At 44.2% G+C, this 23,836-nt stretch overlaps 1 long non-coding RNA gene across 1 annotated transcript; it reads right to left on the bottom strand.

Annotated features, from left to right (window-relative positions):
• Positions 1-488: 488 nt before the first annotated feature.
• On the bottom strand, positions 489-4,062 carry LOC131914451 (uncharacterized). The gene is made up of 2 exons (XR_009380138.1): positions 3,503-4,062; positions 489-1,515 (listed from the first exon to the last, which is right to left on the bottom strand). It is a non-coding gene; the product is annotated as an uncharacterized LOC131914451 (long non-coding RNA).
• Between the last annotated feature and the right edge of the window lie 19,774 nt (positions 4,063-23,836).

Genomic DNA, 23,836 nt, shown 5'->3' with positions numbered 1-23,836 from the left:
ATCTTTACAGTTTTCTCTATTCCTAAATTTTAAAAAAGCATGGAAGAGTGCACAGTGCAGGCCAGCTTCTTAGCAATGGAGGCAGTGGGCATTGCAGGCACTTGTGTGTCTTGACACTCTACCTCGTTAAGCTGGTGGTTCCATCAGCCACCTCTTTGGCCCAACAGAATCCTGCGGGACTCAGATGGGACTCTGGCCAGAGATGTGATGCTTTTGTTCTGTTCCTTCAGTGGTGCATTTTACCAGGACAGATTTTAGGAAGAACTGTTCAGGAACTCCTCCACCCCTACGCCATACACACAATCACGGGTGGACCCCCTCCTTATTTTTTTCATTTTCTTTTCTCCTTTTTTCCTTTCTCTTTATCAATGATACTTTAATTTTTTTTGAGATAAGATCTTTTATGTGGCTCAAGCTGGCCTGGAAGTCATAATTCTGCCGCAGGCTCCTAAGTGTTGGGAATACAGGCATCCACCATCACACCTGGCTTTTATCTGTCATCTTTATTCCACTAGTCCAAAGACAATTTAGTATGGCTTATAAAAATACGTAGTTATTTGTGTAGGAAATGTGAAGGCAGACCCACAGAGAAACAGACACCATTTGGTCCTGAGCCCTTTCCATGGGCAGGCTACAGAGAAGGCTCCAAGCTCCTTTACCACAGCAGCAAAGGGGGAAATGACCACTGTCTTCAATTGGTTTCTTGGGTAGTGAGCTAATGGCCAGCAGGGGAGGAACTGGATCTTTTTGTTCTTGGCTAATTTTCCTTCAGGAAGGCACTGATGGTCTGGAAGTGAACAGCTTTGGGCTCCAAGTCTCTGTGGCCATCTGCTGTGAGCTTCTGCAGCTCACTGCATGCTCATCCCCACACTGCTCTTCGGCAGCCTCACTTTTGATGTGTGTGACACCTCTTTTGAGTTCTGGCCAGACACACTTGTCACTGGATGGTCAATCTCAGCAGAGGTCTTTTTGGCTCTTCTTGGCTGTTTTTCTTTGATTGTGGTGGACTTGCTTTTTTCCCCTTCCCCAATCTCAGGTTTAGTTTAGACTTTTAAACTCTCTTAAGGTTTTAGCTGCCTCTATCAAGCACGTGGGTGCAGGCAGTTTGTAGATCAAGAGCTCTCTCCGGCTGATCCTTCTAAGAGTGAACTTCGTAAGTGGAGGTAGTCGATGCTCCTGCTGTGTATTATAGGCCCATCTCCTGCTCCTCTAATGAGCTACTTCCTCTTAGACCTACCATTTGGTACCTGGGAATGAGATTTTGAGAGCACTCACCAAAATTAAATCCCGACTTTCAAGAATGGGCAGTTTGCCGTGGCTTCAAGCATATCGGACTGTGGAGAGGGGACATGGACCTCAGGTTGAATTCTAGGATGGAGCACGTACCTCAATCTTTCAAGGCTGCTTACTATATAGCACAAAGAGGAATATAACATCCACAGGTTGTTGTGAATGTTAGATAAGTTCTAATGCTTGGAAACTCTGTGAAAATTCTTGTCTTTTCCACTGTAAGTTCTGAAGGAGAGAACAAGAGAAAACGCATTTACAAATTTGACCATGGATTTCATTTTGCAGGTTGCATTTAGACCTGTAGTGGAGGACAGAAAATCTGATTGATATTCTCTGTTATGAAGACTTTCAGATATAGCTACACAATACAAAACATGATTATAATTCATTTTTGTTATTGTTGTCTGAAGATTTTGTTGTTCATTACTCTTTGTCTAAATACTAAACTTCTTCTTGATGATAAGTAAGCATTACAAAAAATATCTCCTCTTTAGAGGGATGTTCGTGATAAGTTGTATTTATCAGCTCATCATAGGTCTCTTTTTGCTTAGATTACCAGCAACTCAGAACTATATGTATTGTCAAAATGTCCGAGATGTCCAAGATGCTAGAAGCATATTCTTCTTTACCTTCTTATTCTGCCTGGTCTTTCTTTTGGGGGCCATTAAGACAGTCTTATTGGATACTTTTCTTTTGGTACAGATCTTTTTCAGAAGTGTCAATATATAAGTTGATGCCATAAATAATGTGGTTACATCATGAAACACTATAAATGCTGGCCCAGGAAACGGTGAGATCCTATTCAGCATTGTTCTGGCTGTCTTGCTCAATAGTAAGAGGCTCTCTTGAATTTTAAAGCTGCTGCTCGAACATTGTTTCCTACAGAAGGAAATGGGTGCCAAGTGGAGGCAGCAGCGACTACAGTCCGTTAGGTTTGTATAGGACTTTGAGCTATTCCTCTCTCTGTGGCTCAGAGTGCCTACCCAAGTGAATTTATTTTCATTTGTGTGTGTGTGTGTGTGTGTGTGTGTGTGTGTGTGTGTGTGCAGTGTGTGCAGCTAATACTTGACACCTGGACCAATGCTTTTTCAGACTTTCAAGCACATACGAATCATTTGAAGACATCTTTTTATAGTACAGACACTGAACTCTTGTGACACACCGAAGAGTTTGCATCTACAGCAAGCTCCCAGGCAGGCAATACTGATGCTGCTTGTCTGTGGGCTATGCTTTGGGTAGCAGAGCCTTTGAAGATGCATGACCCAACCTGTCAAACAAAAAACCTGACTTGTTTTTAGTCACACTTCCTAATCTCAGAACTGTATCTCTAGATCTTTGCCCCCCTACCTCCTAGACCCTCCTAGAACCCTCTTCTTCATAGTACCTGATTTCTATCACCCAGTGTTTTCTGTTAGGGATATAGAATTGTGTCTTCCATTATCTTTCTTTCTCTCCCTCTGGACCCACAGCACTTGCTGAAGTTCACTCCTCAAGCAAATATGCTGCATGCTGCAGTGGTAATGGGTGAGTCCAGCACCCTTAGTCTTAGAGATTGCTTGGCACATGTGGTAGGTTCCACAGGATCTTGGGTCTAGTAGGTGCTCCATGGATATCTGTTAGCTGAGCAACAGGCCCGTGACTCTAAACATTTCATATAATTGAGAAATGTGTGACTTTCCATCACCCTCTTTTTCTTTTTCTGCAGTTGCTGGATTTTAATAACTTACTGTGTGTACTGAAGAACTGACTGTAGCAGAGTATTAACTGAACATGGGTATTTGTGCCCAAGCACTGGTAAATTTGGAGCAATAGCTGTAACACTGATCAGCACGTATTTGATCAGAGACCAAAGGTACTCACAACCCAAGGACTGTGTTTAGAAATACTGCAAAAATGTGCTGTGAGGTTGCACACATGAAGCCACCATTTCCAGCCTAGACCACATGCTGTTTACAAAGTCTTTCCTATTAGCCTTGCCATTTCCTGCCTCAGTCAGGATATGAATAGGGACATCAAGTATAATTAGATAGAATTTTTTACCTGCCCACATGATGTGTGATTTAGAAATACAGTCATAGGTAGCATGACATTGTAGAGCTTATGTAGCCATGTAATCGGACTTTGCTGTTGTGTTATTTGATAGATCGTAATTGCCCAAGCAAAGGAAAGGCTCCACTAATGTATCTAAACATCAGTTATTAGTTATACTTACAGCATCCAAGTTCACTAACAATACGCTAAAAAATAAATTCTAGCAGATTGAAGGCTCCTGTGTAATACTTCCATCACCATGGCCTTGCGTTTGTTGTGGTTTCATGAGCGAGTGGGAGAAAAAAGTGCTGTCACAATCAGCGAGTGGCGGTTGTGACATCAGACACACTCTGGCACTTGTGCTGAAGCCCCAAAGCCAGTCACGATTAGATCATAAATTCCTCTGAGGTTTGGCTGAACATGTGCTGCTCACATTTAAGAGTTGATGAAAACCGTGAGCATGAGGGCAATGAGCACCTCCAACCTACATGAAGAGAAGAGCAGAGATCAAGTAACTTGATGGAGGCCGCCAAGCGTCTACTCTAGGAGACATGGCCTTTGCCTTTTCTTGCTGTGCTCGGGGCTGGGTCTTCCCGTGGCACTGACACAGGGCCCTAAGAATATCAGCTAGGTAGCACGTATGTGCATTTGGTGCTGTCCCCTCCTTTCTAACTCCAACTCTAGAGGAGGCATGCCTTACACAAGAAGGGGCAGTGGAAGTACAGCCACCCTCTTCCTGTGCTTGGCCTGGCTAAGCGGAAAAGGCGGGACTTGATTTGTTGAAGTACAGGAAGCTAAGCACCGACTTGTAGGAGACTGATCATTTTGATGGAGACTAGCCTGAGTCTGAGAATGGACTCTCATTATGAAAAGCGAGCTTATCTGTGGGACTGACAGGGACTGGAAAATTTTCGATCTGTTGAGTTGTGGTCCAGGAATAGAGAAGGTAAGTCTGATGGGGCAAATATATAGGCAGTGGATGGAGGAAAATACAGTTGTTCCCAATTTGAGTGATGCTTGGTGCAGACCGTGCAGTAAGCTGGCTGAGCATCCTGGCTATCTCAGGGTGAAAACGGAGAGGAAAACATTGGCCTAACCTTTTTTTGTATCTCAGCAGTGGACCTTAGTTAAGTCTGATGTCACATAGCTGTGATCCTAGCACCCAGAAACCCAAGGTAGGAGAATTGCTGTGAGTTCGAGGCCAACCTGAGCTATATATGGAATGCCAGTCCAGAATATGTTACATAGCAAGACCTATGTCAGAGAAGGGGTGGAGTGGGGGTGGGGTGATGGGTGGTGGTGGGGAGGGCGGGAAATGTGGCAGGGAAGAAAAGGAGGAGAAAATAGAAGAGAAAAAGGAAATACTACCTTAGTATTCTGAGGTGTGCTTGGAAGCTTCTGTCCAAAGACATTACCTCATCAACACCTCTTTCCTTGGATTAACAAACACTCTCCCTCCCTTTGCCTCTGGGAAGCTGTTAATTGAAATAGAAATATTTCCAGGGCATTATGAGGCAGTATGATTGGGGGCACGGGGTGGGGAGGGGCAATCAGATAGGAGATGGGATCAAGTCACCCTTCCTGCTCAGAAATCATTAACGACCCCTCAGTGCTGCTGTGCTGAATTCAGATTTGGTCTGGAAAATCACTGTGGCAGGCAAGGTTCCACAGAACTGGCCTCTGCTGCTCTTCCTGGCTGGGGTTCTCTACCCTAGCCTCATCCATTGATCTCCAGGGTCTGTGGAGTCTATATGATGCACCCTCTGTCCTGTTCCAGCCTACTCTCCTTTTCATCATTCACCCACTGGGAGCTGGGTGTGGTGGTTGTCCCTGTAACCTAAGCTACTCCAGAGGCTGAGGCAGGAGGTTATCGAGTCAGAGGCCAGCCTGAGCTACATGGGGGAGCTCATCTGAAAACAAAAATAGCTTACCCATTGGGCTGGCTTTTGATATCCCCTCTTATGTAAGGTCTTCCTTAAGCACCCCAACTGATGCCTCCTTCCCTTAGTACTGCTAAATGCTGAAAGCTGCTCTAAGATAAGATGGCATTACGTGCCAGCAATTAGAGAGAGAGAGGGAGGGGAGAGATTTAGCAAGTGAGAGCTCATGAAAGGCTTCTGAACAAACTAGGGCATCTTTTAGGTGTTTGTCATCAGCGTCTCCAATTTTTTTCTTTCCCCAGATCTATCTTTTCTTCTCTTGAGTCTAATGAGATCTCCTCCCCTGCTGATTACAAAGCAATCCTTGGGTAGACCCCACTCTCAGTTTTATGTACTAAAGAACTGGCTGGTGAGCACTTCAAGCACCCCCGCCCCCTTGCCCCCTCAGTGCTGAACTTAATAAATCACTTGCAAAAAGTCCTGGTGTTTGCAGACTTAAAAGTTTATGACATGTTGTAGCTTTGTCCATACACAACTCTAGGAAGTCACCTTGCCCTCCACACTTAGATGACCCTGTCTGCTCTCCATAATTGACTGCCTATATCTTGGTAAGTCCCAACCTTGATGTACATCTTTCTTCTCAGAGTGCTTTGCAAGTGCTTCATAAGCGTTTGGTGTGTGGTAAACCATAAGATCTGAGAGAGAAAAATCTAGTGAAAAGCTAAATGAAGGAAATTGCTGAAAGAGCTGTGAACAAGGGGCCGGGTGTGCCAGTGACCATCAGGCGGCCATTTTGCCTGGATTGGCATGCACCAGGCTGAAGCATCCCATTCACGTAAGACATCAGATTTTCAGGGAAAGAATCTGTGGTGATATTGTGTTCCCCGAAATATTGTGCACCCTAATATATTTATCTGGGGTCAGAGAACAGAACAGCCATAATATTAAACATAGAGGTTAGGCAGTGGTAGCACAAGCCTTTAATCCTGGCATTCCAGAGGCAGAGATCTGCCTGGATCTCTGTGAGTTCAAAGTCACACTGGAAACAGCCAGGCATGGTGACTCACGCCTTTAATCCCAGGAAGTGATGGCAGGAAGCAGAAAGGTACATAAGGCGTGAGGACCAGGAACTAGGGGCTGGTTAAGCTTTTAGGCTTTGGAGCAGCAGTTCAGTTGAGATCAATTTGGATGAGGACTCAGAGCCTTCCAGTCTGAGGAAACAGGGTCAGCTGAGGAACTGGCGAGGTGAGGAAGCTGTGGCTTGTTCTGCTTCTCTGATCCTCCAGCATTCACCCCAATACCTGGCTCTGGGTTTGTTTTTATTAATAAGAACTTTTAAGATTTGTGCTACAAGAATCCTTCTTGCTTTTCCTCTGTTTGTTTTGTTTTGTCTGTCTGTCTGACACCCCCCACCCCCGTGTATGCATGTGTTAAATGGGTGCAGAGTGCACAGATGTGGACTCAGGAGTGAGGGGAACCATAGCTTTGACCATATTTCCAATATATAATGAAGTTTTGGATTTTTCAGTGGATCCAACTACATCTAAACACCAAACCTATGGCATTGTTCCTCAGCTGGGTGGCAAAATGTAGGACAAATGTTATCCCCATAACAACAACAAAAAATTAATTAAAAGAAGGATATGCACCAGTGTTTTATAGTTAGCTTCCCCTTCTTTATGGAACTTCTGTATTCTTCATAAGAATCACTCCTTTACAGATGATCCTACCACACTTAATAACCAATGCTGCCCAGTTTAGCTCTTGCCTATAACATCTTGATATTTTAGGTTGTCTCCTTAAAACATAGCTTCTGCCTCCCATTGCCTTCCTATTTATTTCTTCTATTATTTCTTTTTTCCCCTCATGGGACCGAATTGACTATATGGGGGACTGAGTAATTATTGACTATTTCACAGTCTAGTTAGATCTACTGTGGGAATGTTTCAGTAGGGTGCCTATTTTCAGGGGTGTAGAAAAGTATTTTGTGGGAGTCATCTCTAAAGGCAAAAAGAGAAAAATTGTAACCAAGTTTGCCTTTCTGGAACAGCCTAACGACTTGAAGTAGATCAACAGACTTTTTAAGAAATAAGCTATAAATGGCCAAAAACCACAAGAGTTCAAATCACATCTGGTGTAACCCTGGGAGAGAATTTCTGCGGCAGAAGGAAGTCTGCTTTTCTTGACCTGAACTTCAGTATTCTGCAGTAATGTGAGGGCAGCCAAAAGCTCCTGCATATTCCTGCCCATAAGTCATATCTGACATGAGCGAACCAACCACTGCAGAGCGGACAGATCTCCCCAGTTGACATGTACACACGGCGAGAGTTCGGATATACACTTAAATCAAAGTAATTAATATTATGAAACCCTCATCTCATTTTAAATGATGTTTCTCTTTATATGACGTGCATTATTCTTAAAACACAGCACAGACATTGCCTTTCAACTCTCCCCTCCGGGGCCTCTGGCATTATTCATACTGAAACTTTCAACTGGCAGACTTGGAAAATGCTTTTTAACTACAGCTCACATCATTAGCGTTTCTGCTGTCTAAGCAGAAAAACAATGGGATTCAGCTTAGCAAAAGGCTTCAGGAAAACATAAACTCTGAAGGGTAATAGATCTGTTTCTCAAACGGTTTTCCTGTCTAATGAGCAACCTCATGATTTTTTTTCAATTAAAATATTTTCACAGATCTCAGAACGGTTAACCCAAGTCTGTTTTGTTTGGGATAATCTTTGGTTGCCGACATGTGTTGACTCTGAGGTCACTAGTCTTTACTCAGTCCTTGCCCTGCCAGCCTTCTCTAGGCTGCCCCATCCCCTCCAGGGCCCTCACAACTTGGTATGGACCCATACAATGCCTGGACCCCAGGCTGTTCTTTCAGGCTCCCTGATAGACATTTCTGAAAGGTTTCATGGATATTTCTAACTCAACAAGTCTTGTGATGTTCTCTCTAAGCAGCACATACACTAAAACCACTGTGATATCGTCTGCACGTTCAATCAGCTTTGTCTTACAGTTCTGTTTCCTACATTGAACTGCTGCCCAGTCCTGTTGCTATTGACCTTGAAACATTGTCAAGAGAACTCTCTTGTGCTTCCTTTTCTGTTTTTGCTGCCTGAGTTTCGGCTACACCATCCCTTGCTTGTCTGGAGCACGACCATAAGACGGCAGTCTAGTTGACCTTGTGGGCAGAAACTGATTTCTTCTCAGAAGCCCCATTCATGTTGCCCCAGAGAACTCTTCCCCCAGAATATCTTGGGTTAAGGTCCTTTCTTGCTAAAAAACTCCTTGTGGTGGGCCTCAATTTCCTTTAGGATCTGTTTGCAGCTGTTCAGTTCTATTTTTTGATATCTCTCTGTACCGAATCCCAAGAGACAGCTCCTCATTGCTCAGTGGAATGTCTGGTGTCACCCCTCTGTGTCTTTCCTGGATTTCTACTTCTGTGTGTCTAACAATACCACACACGTGTTCTATAGCTTCCATGCTCTTCTTTTGATGTTTTAACAAAACTCTCTTGGCAGGCTTTATGAAGATCATGTTTATATTTATGTTTCTGTTAACATTAAACTTGGGCTGCTAGATGAAAGGATGTTGTCTTTTTTTGTGTGTCTTTTTTTTTAAACCTTTGTTTTTGCTAAAGCTCAACTTCTTGATAAATTAAAAACATTCATGTGTCTCCTTGAGTAAATGAACTGTGAATCTTTCATCTGATCTTCCCAAGTTCAATGCTCTCCTTTTTGCGCTTTCTTTGTACTTGCTGTCTAGCAGTTTTATTTTACTGTCTTTTCTTGCTGGGAATCAAACTCAGGACTCATGTATCCTAAGCAAGGTCTCTGCAGCTGAGCTGTATTCCTGGCCCTGGCCATCAGTTTTCTACAAGTGGTGTTGGTGTTTCCTTTGTGTTTATCTTTGTGGGGCTTGAGGTGCTTCTGGACCCTTCGGCTTGATGCCTTTTGTCAACTTGGAAGTATTCTTGGTCAATGTCTTCACATATTGCTCTGTGCACCTCTTCCACGCCTTTTCCTTTGAGACTTTAATCCATATATGTTAGATTTTTCTTTTCTTTTTTTAATTTTTTTTCATTTTACATACCAACCCCTATTCCCCTCCCTCCCCTTCTCTTGCCCACCTCCCCCCTCATCCTACCCTGTCCCCTTCTCATAGGGAGTAAAGCCTCCCTTGGGTACTTAACATAGGCTGGAATACCAAGTTGGGACAGGACCAAGCTCCTCCCCTCTGCATCACTGCTGAATAAGGCATCACACCATAGGGAATGGGCTCTAAAAAGCCAATTTGTGTACCCGGGATAAATCCTGGTACAATTGCCAGGGGACCCACAAACACATTGAACTGCGCAACTATCACCCATATTCAGAAGGCCTAGTGAGGTCCCATGCAGGCTTCTTAGCTGGCAGCCCAGAGTCCGTGAGCTCCCCTAGCTTTGGTCAGCTATCACTGTGGTTATTCCCATCATGATCCTGACCCCCACCCCCTTGCTCCTATAATCCCCCTTTCCTCTCTTCTCCCTGAATCCCAGGAGCTTGGCCAAGTTCTTGGCTGTGGGTCTCTGCATCTACTTCCATCAGTCACTGGATGTAGGTTCTATGATGACAATTAGGGTAGACACCAATCTGAGCACAAGGGAAGGCTAGTTCAAGCACCCTCTCCACCATTGCTATGAGTCTTAGCTGGGGGCCTCCTTGTGAGTTCCTGGGAATTTCCCTAGCTCAAGATGTCTTCCTAATCCCTTAATGGCTCACCCTGTCAAGATATCTCTTTCATGGCTCTCTCTCTCTCTCTCTCTCTCTCTCTCTCTCTCTCTCTCTCTCTCTCTCTCTCTCTCTCTCCCTCCAGCAACTCGGCCATCTCGAGTCCTCATGTTCCCACCTCCCCTCCTCTCCCCTCTACTCCTCCTCCCAGTTTCCCACCTCCCTTCCTCTCCCCTCTACTCCCTCCTCCCAGTTTACCCAGGAGATCTTAACCCTTTCCCTTTCTTGGGGCGATCCATGCATGTCCCTCTTAGGGTCCTCCTCTTTACCTAGCTTCTCTAGGGTTGTGAACTGTAGTCTGGTTATCCTTTGCTTTACATCTAATAGTCACTTACGAGTGAGCACATACCATGTTTGTCCTTCTGGATCCGGGTTACCTCACTCAGGATGATTATGTTAGATTTTTCTGTGGGATTTCCCTGTATCTCCTGCAGTTTTTTTTTCTATCTTATTTTTCTGGAGTAGTTTCTACTTTCCTATCTTCCATGTTGCTAGTCCCCTTTCCAGCTAAATCCACTTACTGAAGTAATTTTAGTACCCGTTCATTTGGTTCATTCATTTATTTTTAGTAGTGTTGCTCAAACCCATGGTTTTGTGCATGGTAGGTAAGCTAATATCAACTTAGAATTTCTATCTACTTTTTATAGATTTAATTCCCTGTTGCAATTTTCAGTTTTATAGATTTTCATTGACTTAGCAACTTTAGGTGTTCAGAAGTATTTAAATAACTCGCTGCGTCTCTAGAGGGTCTGTTTCTATTTTTATTTTTATTTACCCTTTATGCAGTGCGTTGCCTTCTGCATGCCAGGCCAGGACTCTGTCTCTACACTGCATTTCCACCCCAAGCTTGCTCCTGTTGCTTTTAAAACATCTTGTGGTCATGTCTCTTGGTGTGTCTTATAAAATTTAATGGTAGTCAATAGTGTGTGTATAAAAGCTACAGGTTCTGAATGGTACTTTCTCCAGGGGACCTTAGAATCTTCTGCTATGTGACATGGTCAGTAGCCCTGCCCGGCTTCTTTCTTCCTGAGAACCTCTTTCTGCCTGAATATAGGTGTTTCTGATGAGTCCAAACGCCTCACAGGAGTGGTGCTGTCCAGACTGTTGGCTCTGCCTTGCATTCCCTTCTCTCCTGATGCTCCTGGCTCTTCCTGGTCTGAACAGTCTCGCTGGCCCTGAACTCCATTTTTTGTCTCTCTAGACCTGTAGGTTGCTAAAAATCCACAAAAGCATTTGTTTATTTCATCTCTCTCTCTCTCTCTCTCTCTCTCCCTCCCTCCCTCCCTCCCTCTCTCGTTTCTTCTTTCTTCCTTCCTTCCTTTCTTTCTTTCTTTCTTTCTTTCTTTCTTTCTTTCTTTCTTTCTTTCTTTCTTTCATCATTTTGTATCTTAGGGGCCGATTATTGCTTGGCCTCAGCCTTTCCACACACGGCACATATGGAAGACAAAAGCGAGGCTGTTGGGCCAGCCTCACTAGGGGCTCCTGGTCCTGCAAATCCTGGCTTCCTCAAGAATTTCCAGTGTCTTCAGATTTTAAGTTTTAAAAGTCTTTTCACACCTCTGTAGCGTGTGTTCAGTGGGCTGATTGTTCTGTCATAAAAGAATCATGAAAGAGCTAGCCGTAGCTGAAGTGGGGCGGGTGTCTCGTCAGAGTTCTTTGTCCTGTGAGACACTTCGAGGGATGTTTGTTTCTCCAGTTCTTTAATTCCTTGGGTGCAGGAACAGTGAAGAATGGTAGTTTGTTTCAGTTAAAATATGAAATGCTAATTCATTCCTTAAGTATTCTCTTTAAATTAAATTTATTTATTTTACAGAAGTTTCTCTGCCCTCCTCTCCTCCCATTCCCACCCTCCACCTCACCTCCGCTCCCCCAATCCACTCCTCCTCTGTTTCTGTTCAGAAAGGGGCAGGCCACCCATGGATATCAATAAAGCATAGCACATCCAGTTGCTGTAAGACTAACACCTCCCCTTGTATCAAGACTGGGTAAGGCAACCCAGTATGAGGAATAGGTTCCCAAAAGCAAGGACAGGAAAGCTGTTAGGAGCCCCACAGGTAGACCAAGCTACACAACTCTGACATATGTCAGTCCCATGCAGGCTCCTTGGTTGTCGGTCCAGACTCTGTGATCTCCTATGAGCTCAGGTTAGTTGTTTCTGTGGGTTTTCTTGTGGTGCCCTTGACCCCTCTGGCTCCTACAATCCTTCCTCTTCTCTTTAGCAGGATTCCCCAAGCTCTGTCTAATGTTTGGCTGTGGGTCTCTACATCTGTTTTCATCAGTTACTTGATGAAGCCTCTTGGATGATAATTTGGGTAGTCACTAATCTATGAGTATAGCAGAAAATCATTAGACATCATTACGTTGACTTTTTTTTTTCTTGAATCATGTTTGGTTCTATACTAGGTCTCTGGGGCCATCCAGCCTCTGGGTCCTAGCACTCCAGGTAGTGTCAGGGGTGGGCTCCCTCTCATGGCATGGGTCTCAGGCTGGACCAGTCTTTGGTTGGCAACTTCCACATTCTCTGTGCCACCTTTACCCTAGCACATTCCATAGGCAGGACAGACTGTAGGTCAAAGGTTATATGGCTGGGTGGTGTCCTAATCCCTCCTTTGGAAGTCTTGCCTGGTCACAGGAGATGGCCAGTTTAGGCTATGTATCTGCTATTGCTAGGATTCTTAGCATGAGTCATCTTTGTAGATTCCTGGGTGTTTCCTTCACCAGGTTTCTATCTGATCCTGAAATTCCCCCTTTCCCAGTCATCTCTTTCAGTACTTTCCCCCTCCACCCACTCCTCAACCCGGTTCCTCATGTTCCCACCCCCTCATGCCCTCAGACCACCCATGAGATCTCTTCTATTTCCCCTTCCTGAGGAGACCCATGTGCCCTTCTTGGGCCCTCCTTGTTACTTAGCCTCTCTTGGTCTGTGGATTGTAGCATGGTTCTCCTTTACTTTACAGATAATATCCACTTATAAGTGAGTATGTACCATGTTTGTCTTTCTGGGTCTAGGTTACCTCACCCAGAATTTTTTCCTAGTTCCATCCATTTGCCTGCAAATTTCATGATGTCACTTAAAAAAAAAAAAAACAGCTGAATAATACTCCACTGTGTAATTGTACCACATTTTCCTTATCCATTCTTTGGTTGAGGGGCATCTAGGTTGTTTTCAGATTCTGGCTATTATGAATAATGCTGCTATGAACATAGTTGAGCAGGTATCTTTATTGTATGATTGATCATACTTTGGGTATATGACTAAGAGTGGTATAGCTGGGCCTTGAGGAAGATTGATTCCCAATTTTCTGAGAAACCACCATATTGATTTCCAAAGTGGCTGTACCAGTTTGCACTCCCACCAGCAATGGAGCAGTGTTCCCCTTGCTCCACATCCTCTCCAGCATAAGCTGTCATTTGTGATTTTGATCTTAGCCAATCAGACAGGTGTAAGATGGAATCTCAGAGTCGTTTTGATTTGCATTTCCCTGATGGCTAAGGATGATGAACATTTCTTTAAGTGTTTCTCAGCCATTTGAGATTCTTCTGTTGAGAGTTCCCTGTTAAGCTCTGTAGCCCATTTTTAAATTGGATTGTTCAGTATTTTGAAGTCTAGCTTTGTGAGTTCTTTATGTGTTCTGGAGATCAGCCCTCTGTCAGATATGGGGTTGGTGGAGATCTCTTCCCACTCTGTAGGCTGCCGTTTTGTCCTATTGACACTGTCCTTTGCCTTTTCAGTTTCACGAGGTCCCATTTATTAATTGTCGACCTCTGTGTTTGTACTACTGGTGATCTAGTCAGAAGTTGTCTCCTGTGCCTGTTTCTTAATTCTTATGGCAATATTTTTCTTTTGAGTGCTTGCTATGGGGCCACACGCTGAGAAAATAGCCACAAGGAAGACTCAGGTTCTGTGGAGCTGTGGCCAGTGAGGAAATAGACAAACTGGAACCCTTCAAAGAGCAGAAAGTACCACATGCAGGGTCAGGCTGGATGCTGGATGGGAGATGGGCTACCTAACCCCATCTAAGTGGGACTCATTGGAGTTTACATGAAGGGCACAATTCAGCCTCGAAGAGCTTTAGGTCCCAGGAAGGAAGAGAAAGGCAAAGGACCCAAGAGGGTTGCTAAAGTGGATTAATGTTGTGAGATCCTAAATTAAAATTTTCAACGTACTTTTTTTTTTTCCTTTTAAGAGAACATTACTTTGTACACTTCAAAACATTTCTAATCTTGGCTAAGCAATTATCTCTGGCTTGTAAGTGGGTGCTATATATGCGCTACTTTAACTCATTTAGAAATCAGGGTATTACAGCTCCTGAAGAAGTTAAGGTACTTGCAGTAAGCCTGACGTTCTTCATCAGGGCTACTCACCTGTGGTAGAGCTGAGACTATATGTACATGCAAATAGGTTATATTTATTTAAACGTAACACTGAGGCATGATTTACATATTTTTGAAACTAAGTTTCTTTTATCTGTCAATATCTCAGCCAACAAATCTAATTTATACAGTCAAAGTGATTGCAAACAGGAGGCTGCTTAAAGGAGTGTGGGCGAGATCGAGGGAATAAACACATCCCAGGCCTGTAGGGGCAGAGAGCAGCGCACAGGACAGTGGGAAGATGCAGGCAGGGATGCAGCAGCTGTGAGAGAGCATCTTCCAGCCAGGGAGTGAGCAGCAAGGAAAGATGCTGTCTTCTCTCCCCTCCTGAAGCTGAAGCGAGCTTCAGTCAGGCGGGCCAGGCGGATGCTTTCCCACGGATCCTCTCAGCACCTCAAGGAGAAGGACAAAGAATGGACCTGGGGACAGGGGCAGCTGTCGGTGATCTGCACAGGCCCAGGTTTGATTAACAATGACCAGGACAGGAAGAGCGGCGACTGGCTTCTTCCGAAGTTCCAGCCTTGTGAGGCTAGCTGACAGGGTGGCTTTCCTATGCCGAGGACTGACAGTCCAGAAGGGTTCCAATCATCTCTCAAATCCTTAAGACAGAAGTCATTGAGAGGAAACTTGCAATGAGATTGAGCAAATATAAGGACGTTGGAAAATGCAGCGTTTTACGATCTGCTTAGTCGCTATTTCATGCCGTTGAGTGGTGCTGCCGATCGGATTTCCTTCTGAAGTCAGGGAGCATGGAAAGCGAGCTTAGAAATGTCCTAGAGTCTCACTTGCCCTGGTGGGATGGGCTGCGGACTCTACTCATGTCTTAAGCAAAGTGTGGCATTCATGTTGGGTGCAGGAAGGGATAGACTAGGAGAAAGAGTGGGGACATAGATGTCAGTGACAGAGATGTCAGAGAAGGGACTTTTAGAGGGACACAGGATTCATAATCATTGTTATTCAAGAGACTCTTTTAAATACGGTCATCAAAAAAACCATCTCCCAACAAAGTTCAGGATGTTGATAGGACCATAGTGTTATGATACAGAAGTAGCTATTTTTTTCCAATTCTGTAATTTAATAGCAAAATCTGGAAAACTTTACTGCTCCACACATACAAACGTGCCCATATGTATTGGTTTGCATACCTAGCTGCATGAAGTGTCTGTGTCCCCAGGCCCTGGGACTTTGTGCAATTAGGCTAAATTGCATTCAGTCCCTATCTGGTATTTTTTCTGTAAAACCTCCTACTCTGAACATCTTGCTACATCTGCATATTATATAATATTCCAGTCATTTTTTGTTAACTTAAGCATTTATTTTTTTTTCAGATTGAAAATAGGCCAGTTCTTAGAAAGGGAAAGAGTAATGGTGTACCTACCCCTTTTAAAAAGGAAATCAATATTCTTCTTTTTAAATAATTTAGTTTAACTTTATCTTACATATTTGAGTATTTTGCCTGCATGTATGTCTGTGAACCACATGTGTACAATGCCCTCAGAGTCCAGAAGAGGGCGTTGGATCCCCTGGAACTGGAGCTACAGATGGTTGTGAGCTGCCATGTGGGTGCTGGGAATTGAACCCAGCCAGTGGTCTTAATGGCTGAGCCATATCTTCAGCCCCGGGAATCTTATCCATCAAAGGGTAGATGCACCATTTTGCTCCTGAGAGCCTGAGATGGTATATATTCATATCAGTTTTTCAAAAGCTTTGTAAGTAGCTACTTGTGTAAATACTTTGTTCATTTTAAGTTCATTAAATCTCATGGGAACAATATGAACATGAACAGGTGCCGCTGATGTTGTTTTCCTTATATACGCAGAGAAGCAGAGAGCTGTGACAAGGAGAGGTCATGACTAGAGCAAGGCCACCATCTAATAAAGGGAAGAGCCAGGATTCAAACCCAGAAACCTGGCCCTGGAGTGTCTGGGCTAAACTATTGTGCCAGGTTGTTGTCAACCAATGGGGACTTTTGTCTCAGATGATCCTGCTGCAGTATGGTTCAGATGTCCATATTATGAATGGAAGTGTTTATTAATATTTAACTAACATTTTAAAGAGTTTCCTGGATGTTAGTCCTCAACTTAAAAGTCCTGGGATTTGTCAAGTTAGTTTGACCAATTTTTTTCCCCCCACAAAACATCAAAACCCTGTAAACCAGGGTTGCCCGATTTTAAACTGATTCCTTAAAATCAAAACACGGGCTGTAATTTTTCTAGCAGGCAAGTGAAAAGTGCGGAGTGGCTGAAAGCATCAACTAAACTAGACAGGGATCCAGACTTTGTGTCTGCCCTCTTTCATTCACCTCTAAAGCTCATATGAGATCTGCTCCATGGATATTTCACACCATTGAATAGTGTTGTCCTTGTTGGATTTCCTTCTGATCTTAGGCAGCCTGAAAAATAAGCTTGGAAGTGTAGTGGTGAACCTCACTTGCCCTAGCGGGGTGTGCTGTGAGGTCTCTTTATACAGGGAGGCTTTGTGTGACATTTTGGAGTGATTTCTGAATGCTCAAAAAAAGGGCAGGGTTCTAAATGCAGAAACACTGAGATGTGTCTGGGAAAAGCAGCCCCAGGGAGGGTACACACATGTGAAGAGGAGACTATTTAAAAATGTGTGTGTGAGAGAGACAGAGATAGAGAGAGAGAGAGAGAGAGAGAGAGAGGGAGAGAGAGAGGAGAGAGATCTCTCACAGAGATCCCACACTATAAGTTGTCTGCACCTGGACAGACAAAGGATGTGCACTCACACATCTCTGTTAGTGTGCACTCTCCTGACACAAGAATCAGGGTTAGCTTTACTGAACTTCCACACACCTGCTTCTGTCTTCAGGCCTGAGCCGCTGCTGGTGTCTTCTCTTTTTACAACTTCTGCATGCTCCCCTCACCTTTTCTCTCACTCTTCAGTCTTTCGGTCCCTTCTGCAGGAGAGGACAGTCCTACGAACGACAGTGGAGAATCATCTGGGTCTTTCCGACAGCTGCTGCTCACATTTCTCTCCCTCAGCCAGACTCCTAAGGATCAGGACTAATGGGGGCCATTGTTGGTACTGTGCCTCAATTTTCCATTAGACTTGGGTCTGCTCTGGCAGAGAGGAAACTACTCTCTGGATGTAAACTTGTGACCTGTGCAAAATGAATTCACTCTTCCACAGCACTAGAGGACCATTTAGTAAATTACTTTCATTGCACAGAATACCACCCTTGTGTCCTGAATGATGGAATCGTTGTCACACGGGTGAGCTATTTTTTCTCTTAGAAAAAGTGTACTTACATGAAAGTCTGTTGTTGATGGAGCCTCACTCTGCTGGGTGGAGTGGGGGATGCCTTGCCAACAGTCTACTAGGACAGGACATGCCTGCCTGATATATACTGAGCATATTGACTCTTGTCTGTGAAGGTTCTAGAAGGGCATAAGGAGGATTACCTGTTGGATGCATAACTGAATTCCTGACTACAATTTGCAGCATTAGTATCAATGAATGGTAAAACCATCACCAACAACTGCATTTAGCTACCAAATTCTGGCACAATTGAAGATACATACCACATATGATGCTATTTAATTAATGATACAGGCTTTTACATCTATTTTCTGGCTGAAGAGATTATAGATTGATTAAGCATCATGCTTGAGGTCATGTGTATAAATCGTGGCTGACCTCCTGACCCACAGTGAGATGGCAAATTAGGAGGTGAAACCTTGCTGTGGTTCCTAGGTCATGAGACTGGAGCCCTGATGAAGGTGGGCCCTTAAAAGAAGAGATATGAAATTTGGTTCATTGTCTCTGTTGTCCACCATGAAAGGACACAGCGTCGATGGGTCCTTGGATCTGCTGGAGCTTTTTACCTTTGACTCACAGCGTTCAGAATGGTGAGAAATAAATGTTTAGTCTACAGCCTTAGTTATGGCAGCCTTAGCATTGTCTAAAACAATCACAAGGGTTCAAATTTATTTAATATTTAACAAATTTATGTTCCAGGTATGTAGACGAGAGAGGAGAAAACACCCTACAGTATGAAGGTGCTTGCTCTAGCTTGGGGTACCAGGAGGTAAAAGTGACAAGCAGAAAAGATAAAAGGAAAGAGATGAAGTCAGGCAGGTGTCCACCGGTGGCCAGGGCATGCAAGGGCAAGGCATACAAGTCGTTGTTGTTGTTTTCTTTGGATATTGTAAGGACAGTGGGTACTCATATAGAGCTATATGGAAACCATTGGAAAATTCTCACAGAGGTGTGTTGCTGAGTTATCTTACACTTTAAAAAGTTGCTGAATATAGACTGTGAGGGGCAAGGAACAAGGTCAAAGGCTATTATAAAGTGGCTGTAACAATCCAAGAGAGCATTGATGGTGGATGAGTCCAGGGGTGACGCTGAATGTGAGAGGTGTTTTAGGCAGATGCTACAGGAGTTTTGTTGTTGGATATGTTATGCAAGAAACATGTCAAGGACAAGAAGACTGAAGAGGAGCGTGTTTTTTGGGGTGTCAGGGATGGGAGTGTAAGGACGACAGATTAAGAACTTGGTTTTGAGTAAGTTAAGTAGGAGATGCCTATTGGATGCACAAACAGCCAGACTGGACAGGAAGCTAAGGGAACAGACCTGAAGTTCAGTTCTGGGATAATGAGCTGAGATCTTCACTGCATTTTAAACCATGAACTCAGGTGAGACCCCTGGAGAGTGAGGAGAGAGAGAAAAGAGAAGAGATGGGTTGTAGGGGCAAGAGATGGACGTGAACCAGAGGCAAGAGAGGAGCAGTCAAGGAGGGGAGCAAAGAAATGAGGATGGGGTGGGGGAAGGGTCCTGGAAGTCAAGTGCAAAGGCACATCAAGGAGGAGGGCGTGATCTTCTGTGAGAAATCTATCCGGGGAGACTGGGAGCCTGACCAGCAGGTTTACAGTAAAAAATAACCAGTGAGTAAATTCAATAAACAAGAACTGCTGTGGAGCATGGGGTAGTGGTGCATGCCTAGAATCCCAGAACTTGGGATGCTGAGGTCATTTCAAGATCAACCCAGACTGTATAAGGAATTTTAGCCTAGCCTGGGCTGTATAGTAAGATCCTTTCTCAAAAAAAGTAAGGGAGCAAGCACAGAGGCCATGCTGGCCACCAGAACTCTTGATTGGTGCCTAGTCTAGCTGTCATCAGAGAGGCTTCCTGTGGCATCTGATGGGAACAGATGTAGAGACCCACACCCAAACATTAGGTGGAGCTTGGAGAACCCTGTGGAAGAGGGGGAGGAAGGATTGTAGGAGCCACAGGGGATGGAGGACACAAGGGGGATATGGTACATAGAGTCAACTAAGCAGGGCTCATTAGGGGCTCAGAGAGACTGAAGCCATAGCTTGGGTCTGCACTAGGCCCTCTGCATACAAGTTGTGGTTGTTTAGCTTGGTGTTTTTGTGGGATTCCTAACAGTGGGAGGAACTCTTTTTGCCTGCTCTTATGATCCTTTTCCTCCTGCTGGGTTGCCTCGTCTAGCCTTGATGTGTGAGGGTCTGTGCCTAGGCTTATTGCATCTTGTTATCCTGTGTTTCGTTGATATCCCTGGGAGGCCTGCTCTTTTCTGAGGAGAAAAGGAGGAGGAATGCATCTGGGGGAGAAGGAAGGTGGTGGTGGGATTGGGAGGAGTAGAAGGTGGGGAGGCTGTGGTACAAAGAGAGATTTGGGATGTATTGTACAAAGAGAGAATAAAAAATCAATCTATTAATCAATCAATCAAGCAAGCAAGCAAACAAATAAACAACTCTAACAGCCACCCCACAAACAACATCCTAAACTGTGTTGTTTATATTGAGTGGTAGGATTAGAGCAGGCCTAGGAGAGATGGAGACAAGAATGACTGCAACAGCAGCTATTTAAATTTCTTTTGGAATTGGCCGTGGATGAAAGAGAAGTGTGGTAGTTGTAGCAGGAGTTGAAGTTAAAGTATTTGTATTTTAAGTGTGTTGCCTTTAGGACAGGTTCATATGCTATGAATTTTCTACCAAAGAAATAAAAAATGATGCAGAGTAGGGGAGGGGGTGCGGTGGATTTGTATTCTGGAGTGGGCAGGGAGGAGGCTGTGTACATCAGCCAAAAAGCTTGCCTGATGTGTGTGTGTGTGTGTGTGTGTGTGTGTGTGTGTGTGTGTGTGTGTGTGTGTGGTTTAGCCACTTCAGGAGAAAGAAGGCAGACATGTGGGGATGGGAGATAGTATTGGAAGCTGTGGTGGTCGTGGGTTGTGCAAATTCTCTGGGTGATTTTGCACACTCAGAAAGGTGGAAGGCCAAATAGTTAACTAAGAGGAGGTCAGAGGAGGAGATATAAGAGAGAAGAGGGTAGAAAGAAATCTAGGAGAAGGAAAGGGGGGTAAATTCAAGGAAAATAGCAGGAGTGGGTGAAGGAAGGGCCACAGATGGGGGTTTTGACCTCAGAGTGAGACTCTTGCTTTGTCCTGTTGGACTGTTGGAATGTGCAGATAGGGATCAAGAAGTATTCCACTTACAGCTGTGGTTCTCACAGATGAACGAGAAGAAAGGGCAAGGGAGTGACTGCAAGAGTGATCTCAGATTTTAATCTGTTGAGAGATGCAAGGAAGACCGTGAACATTAGCTCGGTAGATTGCATCCTGATGGAATCAGAGAGTTCTGATTCTTGTCCTAGCAGGAATTATGAAGAACTAGCATTTGAACAGTGGGAGACTTAAATCAAGATGCTGGAGAGCATGGAGCTATTGATACTAGTGAGGTTTAAGACTATGGTGATGTGAATGGGAAGTTGAGTCAGCAGGAGGAAGAGGAAGAAAAGATCACTGGAAGGAGGCAGGGCTAGAAACTGACAATCTGGAAGATTGGGAGGTTTATTCCTGTTGGTCTTAAAGTCAAATATTGAGACAGACATGTGCTTGTCTGTGAGCTATAAACAAAAACCAACAAAGAAGCCGGGCGGTGGTGGCGCACGCCTTTAATCCCAGCACTCGGGAGGCAGAGCCAGGCGGATCTCTGTGAGTTCGAGGCCAGCCTGGGCTACCAAGTGAGTTCCAGGAAAGGCGCAAAGCTACACAGAGAAACCCTGTCTCGAAAAACAAAAACAAAAAAAAAACAAAAAACAAACAAACAAACAAACAAACAAAAAAAACCAACAAAGAATGAGGTAATGGGGGCTCAGGGTCTGGAGTTGATGGTAACAAGAAGATGGTCTAAAACAAACTGTTTAAAGCTGGGTATTTTAGGTTGTATCAGCAAATGGCTACCTAGCCCACCTCCATGCCTGGTATATGGTGGGTGTGTGAGAGAAAAAAAATCTGTGCCTTATATAAGCCCTGAAGGGGAAGTAGTGTTTTCAGAACATAGTTTCAGTTGGATCAAGGTGATAGGAATGTTCAGGAAATATGGAGACTTTGTGGATGTACAATGAGTTTTAAGAACACAGCAGGGGAATTTTAGGAGTTAGAGAAGGAGTGGGAGAGAATCTGATTGGAGCTGGAATACAAGGGATGACCTAGAGTTATGAATGGGATGGAGTTGTCATATGTAGGTATCCCAGATAGGATAAACAATAATAGCTGGGCTCTCTTGCTTCATCTTTGACTATTTTTCTCTTAGTCATTTCGATGTTTTAGGCAGATTATTTATGCCTTACATTTATGCACATAACCAAGAAAGAGACATGCTCCCTAGTGATGCTCTGGGATGGCTTGTTTTACATTCCCATTGCTAACTTAATCACTGTGGCCAAGAAGGTGTGGGACTGTAATTCCCCAGGTGTTACCTCACTTCTGGAATTAGTATGTGTGAATATGAGTGTAGGACAATGGGTTCCTACAGGAAAACATTGAGATGTGTTTTACTGCATTTATGTGGAAGAAATTCCAAAGAAGCAATGAAGGGCTATGGCGTCCATCAGTTCTTCTCTATTATTCTGATAAACTCAGCATTGGCCTCAGCCAGTCCAAAACCTAGAAGTTAATCATACCTACCCATCTTAACAATTTCAACTTCAACCATTGGTTATTTATCTTGTTTGTATCAGTCAGGATAGAGTAAGTTTGGCCACAGTAACAAATATCCTCCCCAATCTTAATGGTTTGGTTTACTTATTGCTCACTCAAAGCTCATTATGGGTTCAGATATCTACCTAACACGTGTTGACCCATGGATTCATGCTGTTTTACTCTTCCAGCTTCACTTCCTCAGCATAAGGCATCCCAGGAACACTGCACCAAGAGAAGTGGAGCTTGGAGGATTTGGGTGGGCTCTTCTCTGCTCACTAGTCACATACTTTTACTGGCTCCCCACTGGACAGAATTTGTCACATGTGAGACAGAAGAGCAGCAAGGATTCCTCTAAGCTTCACCAATTTCCTGTTCACACTTTGTCACAACACCCGTGCTGCACTGTAGTATGGGACCTCTGCTTATGTCTGTCTATCAAAGACGGTGGTCCCATTGTGGCTTTGTATTTGGTGCCTAGCACACATGCCAGGCACTTAATAGCATCAGAGACATGCATGGGTTGTACTAGTCCAACTTGCTCATTTGGTATATGGAGAATACTTTGGTCCTTAGGACAAATGTCGTATTTGACAAATGAGCTCAGAGAAGGGAAATGATTAATCCAAGGTAACACAGTTAAAAACAAGGTAAGAACTGTCATCAGAGAGGCTTCATCCAACAATTGATGGAAACAGATGCAGAGACCCACAGCTAAACATTAAGCAGAACTTGGGGGGAATCTTGTGGAACAGGAAGAATTGTAGGAGTCAGAGGAGTGAAGGACATCACAAGAAAACCCAAAGGATCAATTAACCTGGACTCATAGGGACCCACAGAGACAGAACTGATAATCAGGGAGCCTGCATGAGACTGACCTAGGCCCTCTGCACATAAGTTACAGTTGTGTAGCGTGGTCTTCTTGTGAGACTCCTAACAATGGGAGCAGGGGCTGTCCCTGACTCTTTTTCTGGCTTTTGAGACCTATTCCTCATATTGGGTTGCTTGGTCCAGCCTACGAGGGGAGGTGCCTAGTCTCACTGCAACTTGATATGCCATGTTTGGTTGATATCCATGTGAGGCCTGGTCCTTTCTGAATAGGAGCAGATGAGGAGTGGATGGGGTCGGGGCAGAGGTGGAGGTGGTGGGGGAGGGGCTGGGAGCAGAGTAGGGAGGGGAAACTGTGGTTGGGATGTATGAAACAAAATAATAAAAAAATCATAAAAACAAGAGCTGAGGGAAGCTGATATGTAGACTATGTCTAGGCAGTACCACCATGGGCTATGTTTAAGTGTGGACTGTAAGGGGTTCCTCACTGAGAGATTATCCCCTGCAGATTGGTGGTGCCTGTTGTTAGCACGAAGAGAGGTGGAGCTCCTTTCTCCCATGCCACTTACCTGGGATGTTTCCTTGGCAGAAGGAGCGCCATTTTTTGATTTTCGTCAGGATACTGTAAAGATGAACAACGGTCCATTCTTTTCCCATGGGAGATGTCAAGCGCCTGCTGCCCATTAGTG

This window comes from Peromyscus eremicus, chromosome 7, assembly GCF_949786415.1.
Source record: "Peromyscus eremicus chromosome 7, PerEre_H2_v1, whole genome shotgun sequence".
Classification (NCBI taxonomy): Eukaryota; Metazoa; Chordata; class Mammalia; order Rodentia; family Cricetidae; genus Peromyscus; species Peromyscus eremicus.
Note: the sequence above shows the minus strand (reverse complement) of the source record. Positions and strands in the feature narration are given on the sequence as shown.